This window comes from Myotis lucifugus, unplaced genomic scaffold, assembly GCF_000147115.1.
Source record: "Myotis lucifugus unplaced genomic scaffold, Myoluc2.0 scaffold_129, whole genome shotgun sequence".
In the NCBI taxonomy this organism is placed as follows: domain Eukaryota; kingdom Metazoa; phylum Chordata; class Mammalia; order Chiroptera; family Vespertilionidae; genus Myotis; species Myotis lucifugus.
The window spans coordinates 2852046-2867867 of NW_005871177.1; the positions used below are offsets into that span (position 1 = coordinate 2852046).

Below are 15822 nucleotides of genomic sequence, written 5' to 3' on the forward strand. Positions count from 1 at the left end.
CTGCCTGGTGGCTGTAAGGGGATCCACACAAGTGGCACAGTAGGAGACCTCCGTGTCACAGGGCCCTCCTGGTCCCTAACTGTCTTCCCTCTGGTTGCCATGGTGAAGGTTCTCTATCTTGTGATGTAACTGAGCTCACCAAGGCCATAGGTTGTGAAACTCGCATGTCCCACTTGCGACCCCACACCCCACAAATCCCCTTTCCTCCAATGGCAGGCTGTGGGCATTCTTGGCAGTGCCTTTGCAGTTTTCTAGTGGATGGGAAGCTGGGAGGGAGGGGCCAGCAGGTAATGACCTGTTTATGGTCCTCAGCTGGCCCCAAAGAGCCACCCCCTCCTCAGAATGGCGATAAGCAGCACAGAGATTGCAGTGAGATTTGGTTGAGTCCCAATCCTCTATTCCTGACATCACTCACTTTCTGGAAACGATTCCCTGACTGGTGGGTTAGGGAGGCCTGGAACTATGAGTCTGTGTCTATTAATTTTAGTGATTGTAAGGGGGCCAGCTAGAAACAGTTCACCTGTGTGTGCAAGGCCGTGGCCATTCTCCTTTGTGGTGGTGACCATTCTGCTCTTGTCCTTTAAGGAAAGTCTGTCTGGTCCACACGCAATCAGCAGCTGCTCCAGCTTTCTGGTGGCTGGGATCCCAGACCCAATTCCTTTGCGTTATTAGCTATCACTTTTCTTAAGTCAGCTGATTTCTAGACAAGCAAACGTGGCTAGAGGCGGGCAGGGCTCAGAGTGGGCCAGGTGGGCGACAGGAGCTCGGCCTTTTCCCGCGGGCCCTGGTGCGGTCCCTGGCGCGGTCCCTGGCAGAGGCACCAGTGGAGCCCTGGCCGGGAAGTGCTTCTAGACCAGAATGTGGCCTGTTCACCGGCAGCTGCTCACATGTGGGGCCAGCGCTGCCCACGTGGCTAAACGCTAGGTGCATCTTGGTAAACTTCTGTGTTCCACCTGTCCCGGGAAACCCTCTACTGCCCCGAGGGGGTGCCCTTGTTCAGATGGGAGGAGTCAGCACAAACCAGGCAGCTCCTAGCGGACCTCACTTTCCTCTGTGCGCCACCCCCACAGCTTCTGAGGCCCCTTCCGGCCCCAGGCATCTCACAAGCCCCCTGCCCACCGGTGAGACAGGCATGGAAGCTTCTCGAATGATAAAGTCCAGAACTCTGAACTTCGGTCACTTGGCAGCACCAAGGATGTCTGTTCTGTGTCTAACCAGCACATCGCAGTAACTCCTTTCTTCACGCTCCAGATCTCTCATGGTCAGGAGAAAGTTCTCCTGAAGCACTAAAAACTTCGGGGCTGTAGCCAGTGACCTTTTCCTCCCGCTTCCTCTTTAGTGCGCAGTAGAGGGGCTGGTTCTCTCCTTCACTTGCTCACGGGCCATTAGCGGGAGGAGGTGTTCCATTCTCTGAGCTCTAATGAGCCCAGGAATGGGAGGAGGAGGGCCTGTGGGGGCGATTTAATCTGAAATCCAATGGCCCAGTTATTCTAGTGGGTTTTACGCAGGACCCCAGGGCCCACAAGTGGGCGTCCTGTGGCAGTCGGTACCTGCAGTGGCAGGAAGGTGAGGAGGGAGGGAGAGGGGGAGAAACCTTGTGGAGAGGAACCCTGCCAGTTGCTTTTGCTCATCACAATGGCCCTTAAAATAGTCAGACCCGGGCAGTAGTCCGTGCCTGCTCTGTGGTTTGTAGTTTTAGGGGCTTAAATCACACTCCTGCAGCTTTTACAGTTAATCCAAAATGTCCTGGAGAAAATATTTGGCTAGGCTGTGGGCAGCTTGATGGCCTATTTCCATGTGGTGATGGGAAGGTCCTGTCTGCTAGTTTAGGTACCAAATGGCCAAGGGGACCAGGTGGCAATCTGAGGACAAACCTTGTACAAAAATAGCAGGCCTGCTCTGCATGTCTGTTGCCAAATATGTTGGGTATTCACTCATCAGTTCATTTTTTTACTAACTCATCCATTCCACCTACACTCATGATCTACATAACATATCTCTCCTCTGCAAATGTGTCCCATACACAGCCCTTGGCTGGGGCTCCACCACTTTGATTATAGGCTCTGATGGTTCTTTGTTTCCTGTGTCCTTTGTGTTGAAATGGAAGAATTGTCTCTTCTCTTTCTTGCCTCCTCTGGATCCTGTGCCCTTCTCTATTGGCTCTTTTCCAACATCATTCAAACCTTTTCCCTCTTAAAAAGCTCCTTTGGGATCCCTAGCCTCCCCAGTTGGGACTCTTCCCTCTGCTCCCGCTCCCAGCCCAAATGTGCCAGGATTGTCTCCCCCACCCCCCTTTCTACAGAGGTTTGGCTGCCAGCCTTCCACGCCCCAGAAACTGCTCTCCTGACCTCCAGGTAGATAAACCCAAGAGCCACTCTCTATCCATCCTTGTTCCCTGAAGATTGTGTAAGCCCTTGTCCCAGAACTCTCCGGAGTCCTGCCTATATGCATGTCCAAGAGCACCCCCACCTCTGTTTTTAGAACCCACCCTTTTTCTCTCACGCTGGCTGACCTGGTTTCTCTAACTTGGGACCAGAGGCTCCTTGCAACCTTCCCCCCTCTCCTTCCTCTTTCTTTCTTTCTCTCTCTCTCTTTCTCTCTCTCTTTCTTCCTTCCTTCCTTTCTTCCTTCCTTCCTTCCTTCCTTCCTTCCTTCCTTCCTTCCTTCCTTCCTTCCTTCCTTCCTTCCTTCCTTCCTTCCTTCCTTCCTTCCTTCCTTCCTTTCTTTCTTTCTTTCTTTCTTTCTTTCTCTTTCTTTCTTTCTTTCTTTCTTTCTTTCTTTCTTTCTTTCTTTCTTTCCCTCTCTGCCTGCCTCTCTCTTCCTCTCCTCCTCCTCTTCTTTCTCTTTTTCTCCTCCCTCCTTCCTTTCTAGTCTTTGGGCTGCAGAGAGGCGGAGTGCTGGGAGCAGGCGCTCCAGGCTGCAGCAATCAGCATCCTCCCTTTGGGTTTCCTCTGCAGCCCTGGGTTCAGCTCCTCTCAGGACAGCCGCCGGGAGAGGGGCCTCCAGAGCCTTCTCTCTGGCCCCCATAGGACACGCTCCCTCATGCAGATCTGCCTCTTTGAGCTAATAAATGTACTTTTCTTGTGTTCCCAAGTTCAAAACCACCACCTGGGCAATGGAATAAGCACTTGTTTTTACATACTTACATCTAGGACCATTTTCACTTATATGTTTGTACCTATGGCGTTTCCCCAACAGATCCTAAAGCGACATCAGCTCCCGCGGAGGGTCCTATTGTCTGCACGGTGCCGAAGTGCCACAGCATGCATGTCTATACCCGTTACGTACAGAATAGAGCCACAGTCGTGCAGTTTTAATGAAAGAGGAAGGAAACAAAACCATTTAAAACACTTTGCTTGATCAAAATTATAAGGCCCCATACTTCAGATTTGCTAATCCTCCTGGAAGAAAAGTAGTACAGTAAGGAAGCATGCTGAGTTTAGTCTCTCTTTATCGAAAATGTTTCCTTCTTTCTTTCTTTTTTTTTAAGGAGTTTAATTTGAGCAGCAGCATCAGCAGCCTTGTTTTAATTACAGTCTTCATTTCTGTGGCCAGCCGTAGGGAGCTCGAGAGAGCCATAGGGCGAAGTGGCCGCTGGGTCCAAGCGGGGGCAGCCTTCTGTCCGGGAGGATTTCAATTGCTTTTATCTGGTTTATTTTTTCTCTCTTTTAGTAAACGTACACTTCAAACACGGCCGGAACAGTTGGGTTCCCAGAGCGGTGCTTGGTGTAAAAGCCCACCCTTATTTATTTTTCCATGACAAAGCTTCCTTTGCGTCCTTGTGGTGTTGGTTTCCTGCCCTCCCCATGCCCTGCTGGCCTGTTGACTTAGGAGAATCAAAGATGTTGGCACAAAAGGAGAAAACAGGGCACAGGCAGGTGTGGCCTTGGTAGCTGACAGGTCAACGTGCCTTTGGGGTTCCATCAGCTGCTGCCCACGGACACCCGCCCACCACAGTCTTCACATCCACAATCCTGCCTCTCCCAGCCCTGTGTCCCCCTGAGGACGTCTTCAGGTCGCATCCAGCACGCCGACTCCATGGTCCATCTACTCGGGCCAGATGTCAGCTGTCCCTCGTCCTCCGGCCTGGGCAGTGCCTGTGTTTCTATCCTGCGCCACTTGGGAGCAGACTGAGGAGGAATGCCTTCGCACCATCGTGGTAGTGAGCAGAGGAGGACTTACAGATGCTGTCAGTGGGGAGGCAGACACAGGGGCTTACATCACAGCTACCTACTGCAAGGCCCATTTTAGATGTTCGCTTCTCTAGAATCTTCTGAGAGTTTTTCTACCTCCCGACTCCCCAGGCAGTGCCTGATTTGGGTCCTTTCCTCGTTCATGCATAGCAAAGCGGCTTTGCCCAGCTGCTAGTCCCCAACTTGCACCAAAACATGTAGACCAACGTGAAGCAAAGGGTTACGGGCTTACCTAGACCCACTTTCCGTAAAAGACAGTTTTACAGTCATCTCTGATAATTACGTCACTCACATGAGTGACTTATCAAAATATTTATTTCAAAGTGATTTCTCCAAGAGAAGTAATCAAATAAGAAGTTCTTTTTTATTATTGAATTTTTAATTAGTGGTTGTAAATGTTGTGTCATATTTAACACTCATTAGACTCCCCTCCTTTGGGTTCCTGGGAACATCACACTGTCTGTTTATGTGTTCAGGGAATTCTTTTTAATTCCCGGTCTACGCCAAGCAGGAGTCGGGAAAGCTGGCTGGGCAGCTTTTGGGGAGAACAAATGGACAGAGGCCATGTGAGGGAGTAAGGCGGCTGCTCTCCATACCCCATCCTGGCGTAGCAATCTTGTACCTTTCTGTCATCTGAGAGGGCATCTTCTTGGCTCAGACCTTTGGGGTGACCCCAATGGAGGTCCCCTTGGTCAGCATGTGGCATCCTCTCTGCTCTACTAGCTATTTATTTCCTTCCCACACAATTTTTCTGCACTTTTAACTCCTTCCTCTTTCCCCAAGACTCCTTCTCCACACGCCACCCCAGCCTCCACCAGAATTTGAGACATTTCAAGTTTCCTCTACTGTCACGTGAGCATTTACCGCCGCTGGGTACCGTGTGAGCTGGACACACCATCCATTCAGTGCCTGGTGGAACGGAAGGGGTGGGGCGGTGGTGACTTTCTGCTCTTAGTTGCAGCTGTCTCTTCCTTTTCTTTACCTTAAGTTCCTAAAACCAATCCAATATATCTCAAATTGCAAGGGCTGATTTCGGCCATGAGCCCTCATCGGTTTCACATGTGAGCCTCAGAGCCTCTCTGCTAGCATAACATTGACCTTATGCTGCAAAAAGTTCTCCACATCGCACCCCTGCCCTTCCGGGCGTTGGGTTACCTTGTGAAGCCTTCTTCCATTAATTTGGCTCTGAAGGGCCCCATGTCCAGCTCCTCTCTGGCCATAGGAGAGGGGTGAGGGTTGGGGCCAGGCAGTGCTGCCAGGTTTAAGATTGGAAATACTCAGAGGTGGTCTTCTCTGAGACCTGCTGGTTTACAGACAGACGAGAGGCCTGAGGCTTGGAGAGATGACGTGATTTGCCAACAAATTAGTGGCAGAATTGGGAGTGGAATCATCCCATCTGAATCTCCAGCCCCTGCTCATTCAGTCCCTTCCACATTGCAGGCAGGCACACTTCTTATTTTTATTATTTTTATGTCATGTTTCGCTCAATATTTTTTAAAAAACTGAATTGGTTTTAGAATACAAGGATTGTTTTGAATGTTATTATATATTTAAGACCAGTTTTTTAAAATTCTTATCCCCCACTCTCTCCCCTTTGGCACCATCAGTTTGTTCTCTATATCAATGGTTCTGGGTTGTTGTTTTTTTATTGATTTTGTTTTTTTTCAGATTCCACATATAAGTGAGATCATACAATATTTGTCTTTATCTGACTTATTTCACTTAGTGTAATAGCCACCAGGTCGCCCCCCCCCCCATGTTGTCACAGATGACACAATTTCCTTCTTTTTAATTGTTGAATAATACTGTTATATATACTTACAAACTCTTCTTCATCCATTCATCTACTGATGGACAGGTAGGTTACGTTCATATCTTGGCTATTGCTAGTAATGCTGCAATGAACATAGGGGTGCATATATCTTTTTGAATTAGTGTTTTTGTTTTCTTCGGATAAATATCCAGAAGTGGAATTCCTAAATCTTATGCAAGCTCTATTTTTAATTTTTTGAGAAAGCTCCATACTGTTTTCTGTAGTAGTTACACCAATTTATAATCCCACCAACAGTGCACAAGTGATCCCCTTTTCTCACATCCTTGCCAGCATTTCTTATTTTTTAATTTATTGATGATGGCCATTCTGACAGGTAACAGGTGATATCTCATTGTGGTTTTACTTTGTACTTCCTGGATAGTGACGTTGAACATTTTTCCATATGTCTGTTGGCCAACTGTATTTCCTCTATGGAGAAATGTCTATTCGGTTTTCTGCCCATTTTTAAATAGGATTGTTTGATTTTTGGTGTTAAGTTGTATGAATTCTTTATATATTTTGGGTATTAACCCTTTACCAGATATATTATTTGCAAATATCTTCGTCCATTCAGTAGGTTGTCTTTTGGTTTTATTGATGGTTTCCTTTAGTGTGCAAAAACTTTTTAGTTTGAGGTAGTTCCATTTGTTTATTTTTCCTTTGTTTCCTTTGCTAGAAAAGATATAGCCAAAAAGATATTGCTAACAATGTCAAAAGCTTACTGCTTACATTTTCTTCTAGTAGTTTTATGGTTTCAGGCGTAACATTTAAGTCTTTAGTTCATTTTGAATTTATTTTTGCATATGGTGTAAGAAAGTGGTACAATTTCATTATTTTGGATGTATTTGTCCAGTTTTGCCAGCATCACTTGAAGCATAGGCACTCCATCTTGTTCCCGTAACCTTTATGTTGTAAAAACTGCTATTTGAAATTTTCCACTAAAATGGTCCTCCGTTCTGTGAATTAACTCTGATATTCTTGGCTTCTGTAAACATGCTTGCTTGAATAATAGGGAAAATGAGCTCACTTATCTGGTCCTGAAAGACCCGTTTACCCAAAGTACTACCCCCGTTTTAGAGAGGCCATAAATCATGAACAATACACAACCCCCAGACAGAGTTATCAATACTGGCACCAGGCCAGGCCTTGAGATATAGTCTCACTGCCCTCATCCCAGCACATAGGGCTTTTTGCAAAGCCTGTGAAAGGTCCAGAAGCCCCATCCCATATTTGGGAGACAAAGACACTAGGAAAGTATAAAGGGAAAGTTTTCTCCATGTTATTTTGCTCAGACTTTGAGAGGCAACTCCTCTGAGACCCTGGCATAATACAGACTCCAAATGTGGCTTACTGATTAAGGCGTCCTTTGTTTAGGTCGCTGATTCCCAATATAACACACTTGTAATTGAGGATTTATTTCTGGGCTCTCTATTTTTTTCTATTGAGCTACAGATCTGTTTTTATGCCAGTACCATACTGTTTTGATTATTGTAGCTTTGTAGTATAATTTTACTTCAGGGAGTGTGATACCTCCCACTTTGTTCTTTCTCAAGATTTCTTTAGCTATTTGGGGTCTTTTGTGGTTCCATATAAATTTTAGAATAAGCTGTTCAGACAGGCACACTTTGAGGGCCAGTCAGCACTCAGAGTCTTCAAATGAGGTGGACTTGTCCTTTGACACCCTGTCAGTGGTACCTGGCCTCCTCTGACATTTTTGTGGGGAACATACCATCTGCAGAGGCATCACACACACCTGTGTTAACACGACTTTCCTTTATAGCAGGGACGGGGAACCGTTTTCTGCCAACAGCCACTTGGATATTTATAACATCATTCTCAGACCATACAAAATTATGAACTTAAAAATTAGCCTGCTATATTTGATCAAACATTTCATTAACTCACCACTAGTGCTTTGGCAGCCAGACCAAATGATTTTACAGGCCTTATAAGGTCACGGGCCTGACGTTCCCCACCACTGCTTTATAGAAATGAAATTTGTCTTTCTGTTGCTTTCACCACGATGCTCCACCTCTCAGGGTCAATACAGAGTCATTTTGATCCCTCCTACCATGCCAACAGTTCTCATGGGAAGCTGGAGGTCTGTCCCTTCCATTTTCTCTTCTCCAGGGGAAACAACCCTGATTCTGACACCAATTTCGTTGTGTTTTCCCTCCCACACCACCAAGCAATTAACCCTAGTCTGATACTCTCTACCTGAAGATAGTATCATCCCACAGGTTAAGGGTTCACTGGGCCCCACACAACTACTTCCCCCCCCCCGCACCCCCCCACACACTTCAGATGTCAGTAGAAAGTCTGCTTCTGACCAATCGGCTTTAGATGGGCGGTTCCCATGACCCTCTCCTCAGGTCTGGTTAATTTGCTAGAGCAGCTTACAGAACTCAGGAAAACAGCACACTTACCAGATTACCAGTTTATTATGAAGGAATGGAACTCAGGACCATCAGATGGAGAAGATGCACAGGGCAGGGTGTAGGAAGGGCACGGAGTTCACGCTTTCTCCAGGTGCTCCACTTTCCCCAAAACCTCCACGTGTTCAGCAGCCTGGAAGCTCTCGGGACCCTTACACTTTTAGTTTTTATGGAGGCTTCATTACTTAGGCATGAGTGATTAAATCATCAGCCACTGGTGGGACAGGAAGTTCCAACCATCTAGCCACTGGTTCCCCTGGCAACAGCCCCCACCCTTTGGTTACCTAGGGGTTTCCAAAAGCCACCACATAAACATAATAAAGAGACCTTCATGACTTCTTCACTTAGAAAATTCCTAGCCTTTCAGACCTCTGTGCCTCCAACTGGGAGAGGAACAAATATGTATTTCTTCTTCTAAATCACAGTCCTCTGTTGTGGCAGCCTCATCCTAAGGTTCTCCTCCCCTGCCCTCCTTGGGCAGAGATCACATGTTGTCTGGCAGCTCAGAGTAGCCAGGATCCCCTGGTGGCCACCCTGTGCTGCCCTCTACTTTCAGACCACCCACGTGCAGCTGAGCAAGAGAGGAGGTCACTGCTTGGGGGGCCAGTGCCGGAGCTGCCACCACCTGCTACCCAGGCGTCCCAAGCTGTTCCTCTGCTCTGCGCTGCCAGGAGCGGAGCCAGCCACAGAACGAAACAGGAGCCAGACCTAGATCCAGATGCCACTGCTGGAAGCAGGACAGGAGCGGCAGCGGTGCCTGGCACTGGGGGCAGCCGCTCAGCCAGCCAGGCTCCAGAGAGGAGCGCAGGAGGGGCCGCTCCTGAAGCAGACGGATGGGAGGTCCAGCAAGGAGCACTCTGCACGAGGCAATTAACAGGCAGAAGTGGCACCAAATGGATATTTCAATCGCGTGGCTGTGGCACTTGGCCACCCAGGGCTCTGGCTCCAGAGGTGGCCAGCAGCCCGGTTCCGAGGAAGGTTGAGCAGTTGGCATTTCTGGCCGAAGAGCCAGGTTTTGAAGGGTGATGTCTGGGCTCCTCTAATTAAGGCAAAGCAGAGGTTTCAGGGTGACAGATGGAGCTCCCTCTGCCGGACGCACATTTCTGTGCTCTCTTGTGCCTTAGCTTTTCAGGCCTTTCGGTCTTTAAAATGAGGTAAAAAATAACAAGAATAATAAGCCATAGGCAGTTTCCAATTTTCAAATTTAATGGGAATGAATAGGGCTGACTGGAGGGGCTCCAAGAGGCCTCTAGCCCCCATCCCTCGTCTTTGGAAAGGGCTGAGCCTGGATCCTTTCTCCCTCAGTTCCTGCTGCAACCATCCTGAAATTGGAGGGATGGTGTCACTGCCTTCAGAAATCCAGTCTCCAGTTTCCCAAGGAGTAGAATAGAAGTGCCCCACACTGGCATCCAGTCCTCTGTGGTTCCCGTGCTTCTAGCCCCAAATAAGCCCAGAGTCTAAAGGAACATTTCCCAGGGGGCGTGATGTTCTTGTCCTCACCCCCTAGAGGCTGGGTGGAGGCCCTGGTGCCACTTCTGTCCTTGCACTGGAGTCCAGGGCCTAACCTGCCAGCGGTGGCCTTGCTCCCTCTGGAGCACCCGGCTCTCCTGCTGCAGCCTCAGAGTGACAGCGTGTCAGAGTGTGGTCTGACCTGCTCACTCTATGAATGAGGTCCTGCCAGAGCTGACCAGAAGACCCTGAGCAATGGATGAATGGATTACTCCATTCATTTACAGCATTTGTGAAAGAGAGGGCTAAGGGATGGCCTGGCCAAAGGAACCAGGCAGCCCCGATTGCCTGCCTCGTTAGGCTTTTATTGCAGTTTGCATTGTCCTCTAGGCAAGGGCACCCAAAGATTAGGCATAAGGATTCCCGTAAACACCCAGGGGTCTACACGTGCACAGACTTGTTTGGAAAGGTCAAGGAATAATTAGGGGCGCCACCTTCGACACTCCCCTAAGATAAGCAGGGCAGGCGGCCTTCCACACACTTCCTTTTCCTAAGAATGTCCTCCTTACAAACTTTCCAACCAAGTCTCCCGTGCTTCCCAACAAAGTCCCGAGAGGGCAAGGGGTCACGCAGTCAGTTACTGGCTGAGCAAAGACTACACACATAGGAGAATAGGGGCCATGCCCCACTCCTGCCTCCTGAGTTCTCCTCTCCTGGGTTGGGAACATAGGGGTTACTCTCCTACGTGTCCCTTGCTTGGTTGATTTCCCCCTGACTTCTTTCTCCTGTGGGGGAATGAATTCAGCATGAGCAAGCCTTATTGGGAGACAGACCAATGGGGAATGGGAGAGGCTTTTACTCCCCATTTCCCCAGGTGGCCTTTGCCCCATTGTCATTCTCTCTGCCTCCAGAGATGGTCCCATCAGGGCCTGTCCCCAGGCCTGGCTGGGCTGGCCTCCAGCTGTGACTCAGACTGCTATTCCTGGTGCTCGTAGGTGATTATCTCCCCATAAACATGATGGATGGTCTCTTATCAAACTGTAAATCCAAAGCTAAGTAGTCTGTGCCGGGTTGCAAATCAGCTCTTCCTTGTCCGGTGGCCCCGGGGAGAGATCTCGTGGGGGCTGAGCTAGTGTGAACGGTGATGCCACCACTGTTCCCAGGATTCATAACTTTAATTACTTTTCTTCCAGGGGCTGAGTGGATTGTGGAGGCTGCAGGGCCAATGGGTTCCTTCTCCCCTTTCATGTGCTCAGCCCACAGGGGTTCCAATAAGAAGCTGACTTTCCAATCTCATCAGAAGCAGCACATTAGCGTGAACAGGGCCTGCGGGAGAGTCCACAGACCTGGGTTCCTGGGGCGTTTGTGGGAAGCCCGGGGCTGAGAGGGGGCTCCAGCTCTGTGTTCCAATCCCAGACCTGTACCCGCTTGCTGTGTGATCTTGGGCCAGTCATCTGACTTCTCTGAGTCTCAGCTTTCTCCTTTGTTTGTTTATTGTTGTTGTTTTTAAGATTGTAAAACAATACTTGTTCATTGGGAACAGGCACAGAAGGAAAACTGGCCATTGGCCAACTGTCCCGGTGAAATCAAGTAACTTCTGTTCTAGCGTGGGCAGCGCTGGTGGTACTGTTCTGCAGAGCAGCACAGCCCCCGCCACTTAGAGGCGCCGCCTTCAACACTCCCCTAAGTCTCCCCTAAGTCGGAATTCCGATAAACAGGGCAGGCAGCCTTCCACACACTTCCCTTTTCTCAGAATGTCCTCCTTACAAACTTTCCAACCAAGTCTCGTGTGCTCCCCAACAAGGTCCAGAGAGGGTAAGGGGTCACGCAGTCAGTTACTGACTGAGCAAAGACTTCACACATAGGAGAATAGGGGCCATGCCCCCCTCCTGCCTCCTGAGTTCTCCTCTCCTGTGTTGTGCCTCAGTGGGCCAGGGCCAAGTCTGTGGGCTGCAGCCGCTGGGTCTCCTGCAGCCGCTGGGTCTCCTGCAGCCGCTGGGTCTCCTGCCAGGTCTGCTTCACTGGGTCACACTCAGCTAGGACCTGCCCCGCACCCTTTTCTCCAAACCCTTCCTTTTCAGTCTTCTGCCTTTGACATTTTCTGGCCGAATCAGTGTGTCAATGTCCTCCAGGATCTTCATAAACTGCTCACTGTGGCTTTTACTCTCCTGTCGAGTTTGCTTACAAACCTTTGGCCAGGGACCTGCTGGATGCAGGGAAGCTCCTCATTCATCTCGTCCAGGTGGTCAGCGATCTTCTCCACAGACTTCAAACCTTTCAGCTTCTTCACTCCGACCTCTCCCTCTGGACTGCTCTTTTCCCTAATTAACCCGACGGACAACCATTTTGCATTCCAAGGGCAGACAATGGCTTCCCCATTTCCTTCAGGGATTTTCCCTTGCAGAGGAGTTTCGGAAAAGGTAGCAGGACCCCTGTGGCCTCTTCAGCAACCTGGGCCTGTGCCCTGGACAGTTGGTTCACGACAGCCCTGTGGGAGGGAACTTAAGGTCGTGCTCGCAGCACCAGGGATGCAGGTCACGCTGAGTCCGGCTGCCTCGGGTCCTCGCTCTGGGCCACCTCTTTGCTCTGGGCCAGGGAGGCCGCACCTTCTTTTCCACCCACAGCCTGTGGCCTGCGAGCGCCCCTGGGGGACCTATGGTTGCTAAGAGGGAGGGGACCGTGCTGGGCCCGCAGAGCTCAGCTGCTCTGGTGGCCCCTCGGTCTCCCCACCACACTCCAGCCCTGTGCTTGTTGCCCGCCCAGTGGTGAGAGCGGAGCCTCAGCGTTCTCCTTTGTAAATCATCTGCGCACCTTCCTGCCTGCTCAGGAGCTGACACAGATTGAGGAGCACTTCATCATCGTGCATCTTACATTTTGAGTGCTCCCAATGGGCCAGACTCTTGCCTGTTCACAATCCTCTTAAAATTTCCCACCTAACAAATGAGGAACCTCGAAGCTCAGAGAGGTTCAGTGATCTGCCCAAGACCACACAGCTGGTGAGTGCAGAGTCAGCACTAAAACCGGGTCTGAGTCCATGGCTGAGTATCTTAGCCACTGGCCTGTGTTGCCTCCTAGGACCTAAACTTTCAGCTCCTCAGTTTTCCAGGTCAATAAAATGGATCCGTGATGCCAGGCCCTCTCCTCTCTCACACGGCTGGCTGGTCTGAATCCAGTGGGACTTTAAGGCTCTTTGGGGGAAAATTAGGAATATTCTTAGTTTTACCAGTCCCTGTGATGGCATTTCTCCACCCTGGTTGCTTGGTTGGGAGGGAGCAGGGCACAGGGTGAAGGGCAGTGGCCTGGGAGGCCTGCCTGTGGGCCATCCCTGTACAGCTCTATGCTAACAGACAAATTCCTCAAAGTCTCCAGTGTTGGGTTCCTCATCGATACCATCAGGAGCTCTTAGACTCTATGGATGCGCAGGTGCACCCACCCCAGACCAATGCACTCGGCCTGTGAGGCTGGCATCTCCTGGCCACAGCCCTGCAGGCGATTCTAATGTGCACAGCGGCTGGGAACCAGCGGCCCCATAACCTCCAGGGTCCTATCCAGCTCCAAATTTCTATGTTTTTATAATTTATTTAGTATCTATTATCATTTCAGAGTCAAATTAATTTGATATATGATCTACCCTTAAATAAAATAAAAGCCGACACAGAGTGGGAGAACGGGCGTGGTGACCGCATAATGAGGCTGGCCCTGGCATCCGCGGTTCCCGGCTCCTGGTTCCTGGTGAAGCTGAGTGGGGAGGACAATCTGAGAGATGAGGTGCCACCCCTGCTCCCGGGGCAGCCAGACCTCCCGGGGGTCCATGCCAGGGCTTGGCGTTTTCTCCCAACGGCGATGGTAAGCCAGTGAATGCCGGGCAAGAAGCCATGGTATCAGCTTAGCCTTTATAAAAGACCACTGGCGCGGTGTGTGGAGGATGATGCACATGGGCCGTGGAGGCTGAGGCAGGAGTGTGGGTGAGGAACGAGCAGGGGCCTCGATGGAGAGGAAGAGAAGTGGGGGCCAGGTGAGAGCGTTTCAGAGGTGACCTCACTCAGGGGTCCGTGTGGATTTGAAGTGCCTCGTGGTGAGGCGGGTGAGGTTTCACTCTCAGACCCTGTGTGCCCCTGGACAGGTGAGGCCTCGCCCAGCATACAGTGGGCACCCACTAAACACTTGCCCCAGTGCCCCCTCCTGGCGCTGCCCCCCGCCTCACCTGCACTCATGTCCTCCGTTTGCTGCCCCCAGCCCTCCAAGCCTGGGGTCTGCGGGCTGCACCAGCCAAGCTCCCTCCAGGACTGTTCCCTCCGTTTGCAAACACTGCAGACGCCACTGGTTGGCCACACAAGCACCGTGACTCTCTAACTCCACATAATGTGTAATTACAGCAACACACACATCAAATTACCAAGGACAAGTGGCTGCAGAGTAATTATATGATTCTTTGTTACTTGGAGGGGTTTTGGGTTTCCCCCCTTTAAAAGCACCAGTTTGGTGGGTGGGTGGGGAAAGCAGGTGGCAGATGGGCCGGAGGATGTGAGAGCGATGAGTGAGTTCAGCAGTGTCAGCGCTGCAAGTCACAGAAGTGGTCTGGGCTGAGACAACGGAGATCTGAGCATTTCCCCCCACCCCCACTCCCCACCCTTTCTGTCAGCTGCCTCCTCCAGGCCCCTTAGCCAATGGCGTCACTCCACCCTCCTGGACAGGGAGAGGAGGATTGCTGAGCGGGGCTGGTGGAACCGGTGAGGAGGTCAGGGAGATGGGATAGAAGTTGGGGAGGAGGCAGGGGTGGGGGTGGTTTTCCTGGGATGCTCTGGGGCCACCATGAAGTGGTGCCATGCAATGGTGTCCACACCATGTCCTCACCCAGCACCCACCCCAACCCCTCTGTGCAACCATCACACGCTTCTCATGGGCAGAGCCTCAAGGCTGACGTGAGAAGGGGACCGTGGTCTTGTCACCCACAGATGGGAGGTGCTCAGTACTGGTTGCAACCCCTCCACCCCGCAACCTGACGGTGGTTAGTGCGGGTTCTATGTGCAGCCTGCAAAAAGCCTTCCCGAGCCAGCTCTCCTATCCACGGGCTCAGCTACTGTTTGTGCTGGTGGGGTCCCTCCCAAGCTCTCTGGATTGGCAGCTGCCCTGCCAGTGACAGCCCCCCCCCCCCCCCCCGCCCCATGGCCCCTGCTCACACCACACTGGCACCAGGCTCGCATCTGCCCAGCTTGGGGCTGTGCACACGGTCCTAGATGGCCAATAAGCGTGGTGTGGCTAGAGTTTTGGGTGGATGTGGAACTTGGCTCTCAGAGGCAGGAAACCCAGTGGGATAGGACTCTGGGATCCTCTTCATTCTCAAGCGGATACCGGACTGCGAGCAGTTAACCTAGGCTGGCCTTACCTCCGAGATGCCATGCAGGGACCAGTGCCTATGAGTCCTGTGCTTCTCCCGCGGGCCCTGGTGCCACCTTCGAAGTGAAACTGCCCCACACCTCTCATCCACTTCTGTGCGCCGTCACTGATTGGCACTCACTGATGGAATGCCTCTGAAGGGGTTGGCTGGTCCCCTGCACAGTGTGCACGTGGATCCTTTCTCCTCGGTGGGACCTTGTAGTGCTCTCCCCACCGTGGGACCCCACGTGCCCAGCCGGCGCTCTGTTCCCAGGGAACTGCATCTTCGAACATCCTCAGACATCAGCACAGCCCCTGTTGAAAACTCCCTCCCTCACTCCCATTATGGTTTAGATTACAGAGCAGCTGTGCAATTCACAGGTCACACCCATTCACCCTGCTAATGGCGTTAGGTAGACCCGCACCTGTCAGAGCCCAGAAAGCCAGAAACGGGCCCCTGCCCTGGCAACGGGCCCTTCTGGGTGCTGAGGAGAAGCCACGGAAAAGCTTCTGACTCAGACTCCCAGGTCCATGGAGGGGCGGTAGCACTGGGGTC

At 51.1% G+C, this 15822-nt stretch overlaps 1 long non-coding RNA gene and 1 pseudogene across 1 annotated transcript in view; one reads left to right on the forward strand and one right to left on the reverse strand.

Moving 5' to 3' along the window:
• Positions 1-3737, forward strand: part of LOC111827085 — a 26582-nt gene extending 22845 nt beyond the window's left edge. Inside the window, exon 3 of the long non-coding RNA XR_002830567.1 lies at positions 3673-3737. This is a non-coding gene — a long non-coding RNA (uncharacterized LOC111827085). The remainder of the gene's footprint in view (positions 1-3672) is intronic.
• Positions 3738-11813: 8076 nt separating this feature from the next.
• Positions 11814-15290, reverse strand: LOC102441019 (annotated as a pseudogene).
• Between the last annotated feature and the right edge of the window lie 532 nt (positions 15291-15822).